Source organism: Vulpes lagopus, chromosome 8 (assembly GCF_018345385.1).
Source record: "Vulpes lagopus strain Blue_001 chromosome 8, ASM1834538v1, whole genome shotgun sequence".
Taxonomy (NCBI): domain Eukaryota; kingdom Metazoa; phylum Chordata; class Mammalia; order Carnivora; family Canidae; genus Vulpes; species Vulpes lagopus.
In genome coordinates, this window is record NC_054831.1 from 92882874 (window position 1) to 92895075 (window position 12202).

General features: G+C 38.5%; 1 protein-coding gene across 34 annotated transcripts in view; it reads right to left on the reverse strand.

The window, feature by feature from the left end:
* ANKRD55 (ankyrin repeat domain 55) overlaps positions 1–12202 on the reverse strand; it is a 519390-nt gene that overhangs the window by 102780 nt on the left and 404408 nt on the right. Inside the window, exon 1 of one of the 34 annotated variants that reach the window (XM_041765899.1) lies at positions 4510–4522. The exons of the other annotated variants lie outside the window; for them this stretch is intronic. The gene's annotated coding sequence lies outside the window, so the exon portion shown is untranslated. Of the gene's footprint in view, positions 1–4509; positions 4523–12202 lie in introns of those variants that run through there. 34 annotated transcript variants of the gene reach the window in all.

Sequence of the window (12202 nt, forward strand, 5' to 3'; positions counted from 1 at the left end):
AATTTTAATGAGCATATATATCACCTGGGGATCATCTTATGGAGCAGATTCTGACTTAGTAGATCTGGGCAAAAAAAAAGAATCTAGATTTCTACCAAGTTCCCAGATGGTACTGCTAGCTGGTCCATTCCTTACATGGCAAGGGGCCAGAACATATTTCAAAGACTAAGTAAAATATACACTTAGTGGACTTTTACACCAAGGTTCTCTACTGGACAGTAAAGACCTAGAAACAGTAACTAAGACCCAAGGGGCAGCAGAAAAATGCATTTGTAAAAGAAGCCAGCCAGAGGCAGGGATTGGATGTAGAAAATACATTTTGATGTATCAGAAATGAGCCAGAGGTGGGGAATGGTTACCACCTTGAATATCTGTGGCTGTTTTTTAGGTTAAAGAGGTATACAGGCCTATAGCTAGATGTTATTAGGGTCATATAGGGTCATGTTATTAGGGCCTCAGATTCCTTCAGAGTTCTGTCCCCATTCTAGTTCTGTGCTCTTAGGCAAATTATATTTCTCCTAATATGTACACAGGAGATAATAGTGGTCCTCACCTTAAAAGGCTGTTGGATGAAATGGGGTAACCAAACACAGTGGTGTGCTGAAGTCAGCACATACTGGCTCTCTAGAGCTAACCATTAGGTACCAAGGAATTTTGTAAGGTGCTTTGGTACCTTGAAATTAGCAATGGTGGGAATATTTACACCATGGAAACTGGCACATGCTACTAGTAGAGGCTATTTTTTGTTTTTTTGAGAGCTGCTTTACCAACATATCACTTTGTGTAAATTACCTAGTGCCTAAAGAGCTTGATAAATATGAATACTATCTTAGCTACCTTATCTGAATTCTAGCACTTGTGGTTTGAAACACATCATTTAGCACTGGATATTTTATAACAGTTTCCTTTTCAGCAAACTCTATAATTGGGTTCTTCTAAGACTGGGTCTTTTGAAACTGGAGGCTTCAGAGGTATGACAATACTCTGCCATATGCCATGATTGGTCAGTGCCTTGCTTTTTGACTTCTCCAAGGAAACTACTGAGCATAAGTTCAGAATTTTTGGAGTTCATTACTCCAACAGCTTTGATTCCTTTCACAGGAAAAATCAGAGTCCAAGCTGTATGGTGTCAGGATAGATCCCAAGAATATTAATGTTTCTTCAAAGTTCATCCAACAATAATTGATGTGAAAGTTAAAACAGGGAGAAACAGAGTGCTATAAAATAGGTCTGTGTCCCAGTCACAAGTTTTCACACATTTGTTAAGATAATCATAGCTGGTAGACTAATTGGGAAATGGAACCTGCCATAGTAAATAGAGAGGTAATGTCCCTCTGTGTATTTGTGCCAGCAACATAGATCTGAACATAAGAGGTCTTAAGAATCAGCCAAGTTATCTAATGTGAATGCCCTCAGCTATCCTCTCTTATTCCTCCAAATTTCTCTATTCTTCCCTCTAGCCTCTTGTCAATTCCTTCTGCTATAAAGAAAGAAGTGTCTTTTCTCTGTGAGAATGTGAGGCCATCCTTAGTGTATCTCATCTTATGTAAAACCTTTGCCTAGAGAGGCAGATGTGCACAACCATTAAGAGCTTGACTGGAGCCTGACTAGCTGGGTTCAAGTCTTGCAACATGATGCTGTTTAAGCTATGCCTTATTTTCCTCATCTACAAAGTCAGAATCATAATAGTTACTTCCCATAAGGTTTCTGAGTGAATTAAAATAATTTAAATATGCAATTCTTATAATGTATATAAGCAATATACATTATGAATATATATAAGCAATTCTTATATACATTTACTATTATTTCCATCCATTATTCCATCCCTTTTGCAACTTCATCCTTTTCCCTCAAGATCCTTGTCCTTAGCCTTACATGTAGGCTCACATCTTTCCATCCTTAAAAAACAAATTGCAACAATATGAAACAGAACTGTGATGTTTCTTCCAACAGGTTTACTTTTACTTTCCCACTGTACCTTGGGGGGGGGGGGCGCGGAATAAAGCCTATATTTGCTTTTTCCTTCCTGACCACCCAATCTTTCCTTGGTCTGTTTAAATTTCAGTTCCATAGCTGCTCAGCATAGGCCCTAATGTGCAGGTACTCTGTTGACTGGATAAGGGGTTCTGATGGAACTGTGAGGATTCGCTTTACCTAGGGCTGCACCTATGACTAGTGGAGGTGATCGGTAATGCCTGCTATGAAAAACAGGCTTAAATAATATTTTCCACACATCTCTAGGCTTCTACCACTTAAGTATCCAGGATTATTTTGGGGGTAGAGGCAGGCTCTTGGCAGTTTAGCCTAGGCAATGTGGTATGGTGGAAAGAAGGATGAACTTTGTTATCACAAGACCTGGGCTCAAGTTCTCATTCTGTTCTACACATTGTAAATCATTATAGCTGCTGCAGTGAATTATTTCCCAGCGAATCACTCAGGACTCTTGCCTTCCTATTTTTATGCTAATGTATCAGTTATCCAGGTTGGGTCTGATTCTGACAGAGCCTGAAGGAGGCTGTGTGTCTGAGCCTATAAGTCAGGCTTCTATGCGCAAGAGTGAATAAACCCAGGGGCTTTGAAAGGATTTTCTCTCTGAAGGAAGATTAAGGCAGGAAGATGAAATTGGTCACAGGACCCAGATCTGACCCTTTAAATAAAGAAATGGGGCTCGGATGAAATCCTCTCCTGCTTGAAGCCAGTCTGGTCTTTCTCTGGTATATCATCTCTAATGTACCTTCTTTCTTTCTAGCTCTGCCTCTAATCTCTTTTTTCCTCTAAGAAGAATCTTAACCCTAGAATTCCTTCTGTCACATGTCTTGAAAAAAATTCTGAATGTTCAGAGAATCAGAAAATACAGTAGAGCAAAATGTTATCTTAACTGTCCTCATTTTACAAGCAGACTCAGAATTGATAACTAAACCAATAATCATCGAGAAAATAATTTTCTTGCATTTGTAGGAAAGGAAGTTTGGGTTATTGCTCAGCCAGTTGAGGCGACACTCCCATTGCATGAATACAGCTTCAACAATTTAATGACATCAAGGATTTGGGGGTTTCCTTTACACATAGTCCAAAAGGATGTTTTCACATGAGCTTGTGCCAGATAACAGTTTTGAAATGCTGAGCTGATATCCAGCAATCCTTTTTTTTTGATTTCACAATATTTTTGTAAGACACATCTGTTTTCTTCTCCACTGAAAGTGGCATTGGAGCAAATAGATTTATATTAAGCTTATAAAGCAGAAAATTAAAACTTTAGCCAAGCCATCATGTATTTTATTTGGTCTAAATTATGCTAAGTAACTAGTTTGATAGGCTTTGAGTCCCTAAAGTAACCATCTTTTTGGTATTGTATAGATCTAGGCTGCATGTTTCTGCTTGAAACAATGCCTGAGTCCTTATTGGCCTTATTTGTCCTATTTGTCAGTGAGAGACGTGCTGTTGAAGTTATACAGGCAGCAATATATGAGCCTTTAGGCAACTTTTGCTTGGTGGAACATTTCATCTGCTTGCAATATTTAAGCTTCCAGAGCTTATATTCTGACATTTCCCCTTCCTTCCCTCAGGGAAAGAAATTCTATTGAAATCCAAATAGAGAAATAGGAGGAAAAAAAGATCTTAATTTGCAGCATGGGATTTTAGGCACGATCAGGTTTAAGGAAGCAAAACAATAATTTTTAAGAGCTAAATCTGAATTAATCTCTGAATCTCCAATCAGACAACAGACTTAACCTTTCTTTCATCCAGTTAAGCAAACAAACTGAAATTCTACGGGCATAGGAATACAATTGTCATTTGATTATATACTCTCTTTGTTATAACTTAGGATACAAAGAACATATAGGGAGAGACTCTAGCTTTCTGCTTGATAGACTGAGATGTGAGAAAAGTGATTTTCATCATCAGGCAACTAATAATTGATGGGAATAAGAGGTGGCTATGATGATCTCTGAATCCTCCTCTGGCAATGATGGGCTCCACAAGAGGAAATCAGCCTGTTTAAGTGCTATTCATGTAATTTTCTGTTTGCATGGAAACATACTTCTGGGTGTTAAATGCTATGCTTACTATGCATAAATAGAGATCCAAATCAGAATTCTTAAGTTTTTTGAGTTAAAAACCAAACAGCTGAATTAGAATGATGTACTAGAAAAAATCATTCATTGACTACTGATCAAGAAGTATGTACTGGATACTCACTGAGTGCCTGGCCTGATGTTTGGTGCCATTACTATCTCAACATACTTCATCAATGAGCTGCCTATTCTCAGACCTACTATACCCCTAAACTCCTAACAATCAAAATAAATAAATAAATAAACTCCTAACAATCAGAAAGAAGTATTTTTAAGTCCAATTTTCTCTGCATGGATAGGTATAAACTAAGTATACATTTTGTCCCTTCTGCTGGCTCATGAGTCTCACATTATGACCCCTTTAGACCACTTTCCAGAGCAAGTTCTGTGTGTTCAAAACCTCTCTTGCCCCTTGGTTGGTTATACTTACTCTTCAAGGCCAGCCTCTGCGAATCAGGTGCCAGGATTAGCTATTCTAAGACCCAGCTCTATGGTTACAATATATTCACCCTCCCAAATAAACAGATTCTTTCAGATAGCCTGACACCAGGAAGACATCCAGTCCAACATCCTGATTTTACAAAAGAGAAAACCAAGGCCACAGAGCTGTGTTGACCCAGGCCAGCACTTTCTCCACTGCTCCATGCTGCCTCTTGCTTTGTGAAATCAACATTGATTTACTATCACAGGTGGCTTCTGGGGATGATTTCCTAGCCAAGGACTTGCAACTTGAATGGGCAATGTGAGGGACAAGGATAATTTATCATACTTTTCAACACAAAGATAGGTCACTATAGGTCTGGGTCAGCCCTGATTATCTCATTGGGCCCCTAAGTCTGAATTTGCCCTGAAGGAGCTAAACTGACCCTTTGACTCTCCCACCACCTTTTCAATTCCCTTTAACTCCCATGATCCCTAGTTGCTATCTGGCCACAGTGTTTCACTCAAAACTTTCATGGATAATAATATGTTCACAATGAACAGATAATCTGCATTAACAGTTCATTATGGGGCAGATGCTATGGCAAGCTCTTTATGTGTATTTTCTTATTTTAATTCTCGCAGGAGCCCAATGAGGTAGGTAGTATTGATAGCTTCACTTGCAGATGAGAAAATTCAGGTTCGGAGAGGTTAAGTCACTTGCCCAAAGTCGAAGAGCTAAATTTTGAATAGAGGTAGTCTAACTTCAGGCCTAAGCACTGACTCATACTATTAATAAACCAACTCAATACTTTGAACATTGACTATATGCAAACCATTCAGCAAGGGTCTATGAAGGATGAGGCTTCTAGCCTAGATGAGGTGGTCTGGACATATGAAAACATGTTTAGCAACATATTATGTGATAATACATAATAAGTAATAAGCCAATAATAAGCTAGGATGGGAGCTTAATCTTTGTTTTCAGTGTGTGTGTGCCAGGGACCTCTTTGGCAGTCTGGTAAAACCTATGGACTCCTTATCAGGAGAAATGCATAAAATAAAAAGGACAAATTTGCAAAGGACACCAGTTATGTAACAACATAGCACAGAAAGTATTAAAATGTTGTCATGTAATGGTTATAAGCTTCTATACTAATACATCACAAACATCATCATTTTGAGAACCAGTGACATGGAGGGGCCAGAGCTAGAGGAAACCAAGTGGATGTGGGTCCAAACTGCTTCTCATATCTCTAACAGCTTACCTAACCCTATGCTTCATTCCCAGAGATTGTAAACTGTATGTATTTTCATTTTGCTATGCATGTCCATGTGCTTTTCTCACCAGTCTATAACAGATTTTCTCACAGCTCACTAAGTAGACACATTCTTGCCCTGTTATCACATCTATTGACGCTAAAGTCTTATAAAAGATGGTGTAGCCAGGTTTCTCCAATGTTTTCTTCATCAAAAAGCAATTTTAAAACCACAGTTTTAAATATCAAGAAATGAACTTGGAAAGATTTCAGTAATTGCAAACAGCCACATTTAATTCCAAGAGTGAGGTTTCTGTTACAGGTTTTCACTTTTTGTACTAGGCTGGCAAAAGTTTATGTAATTACAATGGGGAATTAAAATTCATTTCACTGCAACATGAAAACCTTTTAGAGAAACCTCACTCTTTGAATTAAACTAGGCTGTTTATAACTGTTAACGCTTATTCTAATTCACTTTCTGGTATTTAGAGCGATGGTTTTGCAATTGTTTTTTCAAGGAGAAATACTGGTGTTTCTGGACTATGAGCAACATATGGTATCAAGATGTGGTTTTATTTTGCATTTCCCTCATGAGTCATGATGCCGAGCACCTTTTCATTTGCTATTTGACCATTTTGATACCCTCTTTTGCATAGTGCCTGGTCAGGATTCTTGTCCAATTTTTAAAACTGTGCTATTGTTTTCTTATGGATTTATAGAATGTTTAAAAAGATATTTATTTTTTAAGGTTTTATTTATTTATTTGAGATAGAGAGAATGAGAAAGAGAGAGCACAAGCAGGGGGAGCTGCAGCAGGAGAAGGAGAAGCAGGCTCTCCACTTGAGCAGGGAGCCCGATGCAGGGCTTGATTCCAGGACCCTGGGATCATAAACTGAGCTGAAGGCAGACGCTTAACTGACTAAACCACCCAGGCACCCCTAACAAGATATTCTTGATATAAATCCTTTGTTAGATGTATGTGAGTGAGTGAGTGTGTGTGTGTGTGTGTGTACACGCCAATCTAAGGTTTCATTTTCCATTTTCTTAACAGCATCATTTATTGAATGGGATTTCTTAATTTAATTAAATCAAATTTATCAGCATTGCCTATGTCCTATTTAAGAAGCTGTGGCCTCCCCTGAGGTCCTGAAACTATTTTTTATGTTTTATTTTACAAGTTTTGTTGTTCTACTTTTCACCTTTAGGATGAACCATCTTATATTAATTTTTGTGTATGGTTTGAGATAAGGGCCAAGCTTCTTTTTTTTCCACTTGAGCCAGCACTGTTTATTGAAAAGACCATCCATCTTTCTTCCACTGAATTGCTGTGGTGGTGTCATGAATGAAATGACTAATCATATGGGTGTGGATCTATTAAACTCTATTCTATTCCACTGTCTACTGTCTATTCTTATATTAATACCACACTTTTAATCACTCTAACTCTAACTTTGATATCTGGTTTTGTTTTTCTCCTTCAAGATTGCCTCAGTTCTTCTAGATCCTTTGTATTTCCAAATACAGATTACAAGTAGCTTGTCAATGTTCACCAATTTAAAAAAGCTGCTAAGGTTTTTACTGGGATTGCACTGACTCCAGAGATGAATATGAGAGAGAATATCTTAACAATGTTACATCCTTGAGTCATATGTTAATGTTATATTCCTTCATCGATTTAGGTTTTCTTTTACTTATCTTCTTTTCTTTTACTTTTCTCAGTACTTTTTTTGTAGTTTTAAGTGTAGAAGTATTGTATATCTTTCATTAGAGCTATTCTATAATTGATGTTTTTGGTGCTTTAAAAATTTTATTGTCTAATTGTTTGCTTCTATTTATTTATTTATATATTTTTAAAAGATTTTATTTATTTATTTATTCATGAGAAACACAGAGAGAGAGGTAGAGACATAGGCAGAGGGAGAAGCAGGCTCCCTGTGAAGAGCCTATGTGGGACTCAATCCCAGACCCTGGGATCATGTCCTCAGTCAACAGCAGATGCTCAAGCACTGAGCCACCAGGCATGCCTGTTTGCTTCTTTTATTTATTTATTTATTTATTTATTTATTTATTTATTTATAAAAGATTTATTTATTTATTTTATGATAGACATAGTGAGAGAGATTGAGGCAGAGACACAGGAGGAGGGAGAAGCGGGCTCCATGCCGGGAGCCCGAGGCGGGATTCGATCCTGGGACTCCAGGATAATGCCCTGGGCCAAAGGCAGGTGCCAAACCACTGAGCCACCCAGGGATCCCCCCTTTGCTTCTTTTTAAAAATAGATTTATTTCTCTGTTGAAATTCTTCAATTTCTCTTCTGGCTGCCATTTCCTACATTTTCTCGAACATATTAATAATCATGATTATTTTAAACTACCTGTGGGCTAATGTCAATATCTGAATCACCTATAGTTCTTTTCCTATTATCTATATTTTTTACTTGGTTTCAGTAGTTTGATCCCTTTTATTTCTTATATTTTCACTAGCATAATAATTTTTGGTTAAATGTCAGATGTCATCAATGAAAAATCATAAAGACTTGAGATGATTATCAAGTTATCCTCTTCCAAAGTTAAGTTTTCTTCTGGCAGTAGATAGTTAAGATCTTGAGAAAACTTGATTTTTATGCTTTTTGGGGCTAGTAGACTAGATTTAAGGGATTTTTTTCCTACTAATGGATTGGTCCTTATTCCTATAAGTATGGCTCTTATTCTTAGGACATGACTTTTCTAGGGTATTAGTTCAAAGCCTGGGATTTGTACCAAGCTATCTCCATCTTTGTAGGCTTTAATTATGACTTTTGGCTCCCTAGTTGTACTGAAATCTCTGATCAGCCTTTTAGGTCCCCAGCTTAGGGTAATGTGTATGCAGAATTTCAGTGTCCTTCTCTACTGACCTCCTTCCTCCAGACTTTGCTCCCTAAGTAACAAAATCCAAGCTACTTCAGACTCTGACATCTACCTCTTCAGTCCAATGGGACAACTGTTGTATGCCCTTGTTCTGCAATTTGTAAATGTCTTTAGAAAAATACCTGGGAGGAATGTGGACCTCACATCATGGGCTTTCCTTCAAGTCTGGTCTGTATTTGTTGTATCCAGTGCCTTCAGACAATTGCTTTAAATATTTTGTGCAATATTTAAGTTGATTTTGAAGACCCTATTAGTATGATGCCAGCTATTTTTGCAGGAAAACAAAACAAAACTTGTGCTAATTCCCTTTCTCAGATGGTACCAACTCATCTAAGATTGGAGGTCGGGGTGGGATGTAGGGAGAAATAAAAAAGATCAATTGTTATTCATTCAGGATGAACTGTGCTGGAAAATGGAGATTAGATAATGCATAAATAGCTTCCTAACTTTTGAAAACGTGTCATAAATTATATTTAAAGGATTAACCCTGATGACTTTAATGAATCAAAACTCATGCTTCTTCATACTCATTTTCAAAGGAAAAAATGATGAGGCCATATATGGCTCCAGAACTTTCCTCTGAAAATTGTTTTTAGAAATAAGTTGTCATGTTTTTATTTCTTAGTTGGGCATATCCACAGTGTTCAGTGTTGGTCAAAAGTGAAAGCATTTATAACCATAATTGTCTTAGAATTTTGTGATAAAAGTAATTCACAACAGTCAACTCTTAAGAATTCATGGCAAGATGGTTTTATAAGCAGGGAGGGTGAATCAGAGAGGAAAAAAGCAGATAAGAAATTCTTTTAAAAATTATTTTAAAGACTTTATTTCTTTATTTGAGAGAGAGAGAGAGAGAGAGAGAGAGAGAGAGAGCATGAGCAAATGAGAGCATGAGCAGTGGAGAAGGGCAGAGGGAGAGTAGAGAGCCCGATGAGGGGCTCTGGAGCTCGATCCCAGGACCCCAAGATCATGACCTGAGCTGAAGGCGGACACTTAACCAACTGAGCCACCCCTAGGTACCCCAAGAGTAGATAGAAAATTCTTAAGGAGGTGGGCTTCTCAGATCTGGAAGAGCACTGGTATAAGGAATAGGCATGGCTACAAGAGTTATCCCAGGAATGATCCAATTCAGTTTTCTGTGTCTCCTCCTCTTCTAGTCAGTGACTCTTCAGAGGTATCAGGGTCCTGATGTCGCCCAGGGTTCCCACTCCTGTGTCCCCAGGCCTGTCCAGAGGACCTGAACTGGGGATGAGGATGGGGTAGGAGGTGGGGAAATTAAGAGGTAGATCTGCTATTTGCTGGATGTGTGAAGTTCACCAAGTTATTTAATCAATCTGTTAAGAAGTTTTTTTTACTGCAAATAGGAATCTAAGCCTCAAGGGCTTAGAAAGAAGAGTAACTCGCTATCTCATATATTAAGAAGTCTGGGATAGAACTCCTTTAGGATTGGTTGATTTAATAGCTTGAAAATGTCAGGAAGAACCCAGGTTCTGTCCATCTTTCTACTCAGCCATCTTATGTATTGGTATTGCCTTTAGCTATTTGGTTTCCTGAGTTACATCCAGGCACAATAACTGAAGGAAAAAAATGGTAAATTTCCTTCCTGTGAATCTCTTTTTATTAGCTAGTGATCATTTCCCAGGATCCCTCCCGGCAGACATCATTTCATGATTTATTGAACATAACTAGGTCTCTTGTTCCTGCCTAAGCCAATCTCTAGAAGAAGAATGTGATTCCTGTGACTGGCCTCCAGAATCTGTACACAAGCCAAAGCCACCTGGGGAGAGATGGGCATTTGAATAAAAGTGAACTCTACCCACAAGGAAGGAGGGTATTAGGTAGATAACCACTGGTGTCCACTATACTTGAATTTGCTGAGCCTTATTTACTTTATCTGCAACATGAAGAGATAATAGTATTTGGCTTTTAGGACTGTTATAAAGATTAAATGTAAGAACCCGGGCAGCCCGAGTGGCTCAGCGGTTTAGCAATGCCTTCGGCCCAGGGCGTGATCCTGGAGTCCCGGGATCAAGTCCCGTGTCGGGCTCCCTGCATGGAGCCTGCTTCTCCCTCTGCCTGTCTTCTCCCTCTGTCTCTGCCTCTTTCTCTCTCTCTCATGAATAAATGAATAAAATAATAAATAAAATAATAAATAAATAAATAAATAAATAAATAAATAAATAAGTAAATATAAGAACCCATGGGTTATTGCTCCAAAAATTCCTACTAGACTTGTGGGAATATAGTATATATATCCTATATAATTTCTGAAACCATGCCCCATAGAGTTTTAAGGAGGTCGAGACTAACAAAATTTAAGGCTTGTTTTTCAGAGATTTGTTTCTTCTTAATCAGCTACTGTTTCTTTTCAGATCCCACTAACAAATCTACTAGCTGTCTCCACAGAGGCCTGGTCTGCCACAAATGAAGGTCACTGATACAGTTCTAGCCTATGAACAAGCTAGGCTCTGCATTCCTTCCCAGAAATAAGGAGTCCTAGGTCCCATCCAGTTTATACTAACTTGTGGAGGCATGTACACAGCCCTCTCCTTGTCTTACAGATCACCTCCTGATGTCAGGAGCCAAATTTTGCCTCATTTTAATGTTAAATCTCTACCTCAAAGTGAACATGGGAGGTATGTTTTCTTTCCTCATGAATAGTATTAAATTTCCCTTACCCTTTTCTTTAATATGTATATAATCCCAACCCTTATGATTGTAAAACTTGTTCTAGTCTCAGTCAGGGGAGGATTTGAGGCTTGGCCTTCCATCTTCTCATCTGGCTTGTCTCTTGAGATAACCCTTGCCTTGCTGCATACTTGATGTCTCAGCGATTAGCTTTGCTGCATGTCAGGCATATTAACTTGGGTTTGGTTACAATTCTGCTCTATCTGTAATATTTCCTAGCTACCATTAATTTTTGTCTTGGTGTCAGATGCTACACTAGGTGCTTTATATATATATTTTTCTAATCCAGTCACCAAATATGTATTCATGCATTCTCTTTATTCATTCATTCAACACATATGTGATTGCCAAGAATCTCATCTTACAGACAATGCAACCGGTTTAGAGAAGCTGACTAGTATCTTTAAAAATGACACAGCAAGTGGCCAAGTTAGATACGTGTTAGGTCTGTCTGACTCCACAGTTTGAAAAACCTCTATGACTTCCTTTCCCATAAGCCTCCTCAGAGTCTCATGTCACCAAGCTTAACCTATTAACGAGGGGTGGCTGGGATCAACTATGGCGTGTCAACTCACACTCTAAGGTCCAAAGAAGAGAACAATCTTGTTAAGACTGCCCACTCCAGCTGCTTCCCTGGAACTTTAGGTTAGTTCTGCTTGGCTCCAGCAGGTGGCGGGGTGGTATCAGCACTTGCCTCCTCCACTTGGAAGAGACTGAAGCGGTGAGAATGACTTTCTTGGCGAACTGTACAAATCAGACTCATCACTTTTTGATCCTACTCTGTAGGAAGGGCAGCTGGCCTTTTTCAGCTATTTCCAGGCATGAAGTGAGAGATGAAATAAACTGCATG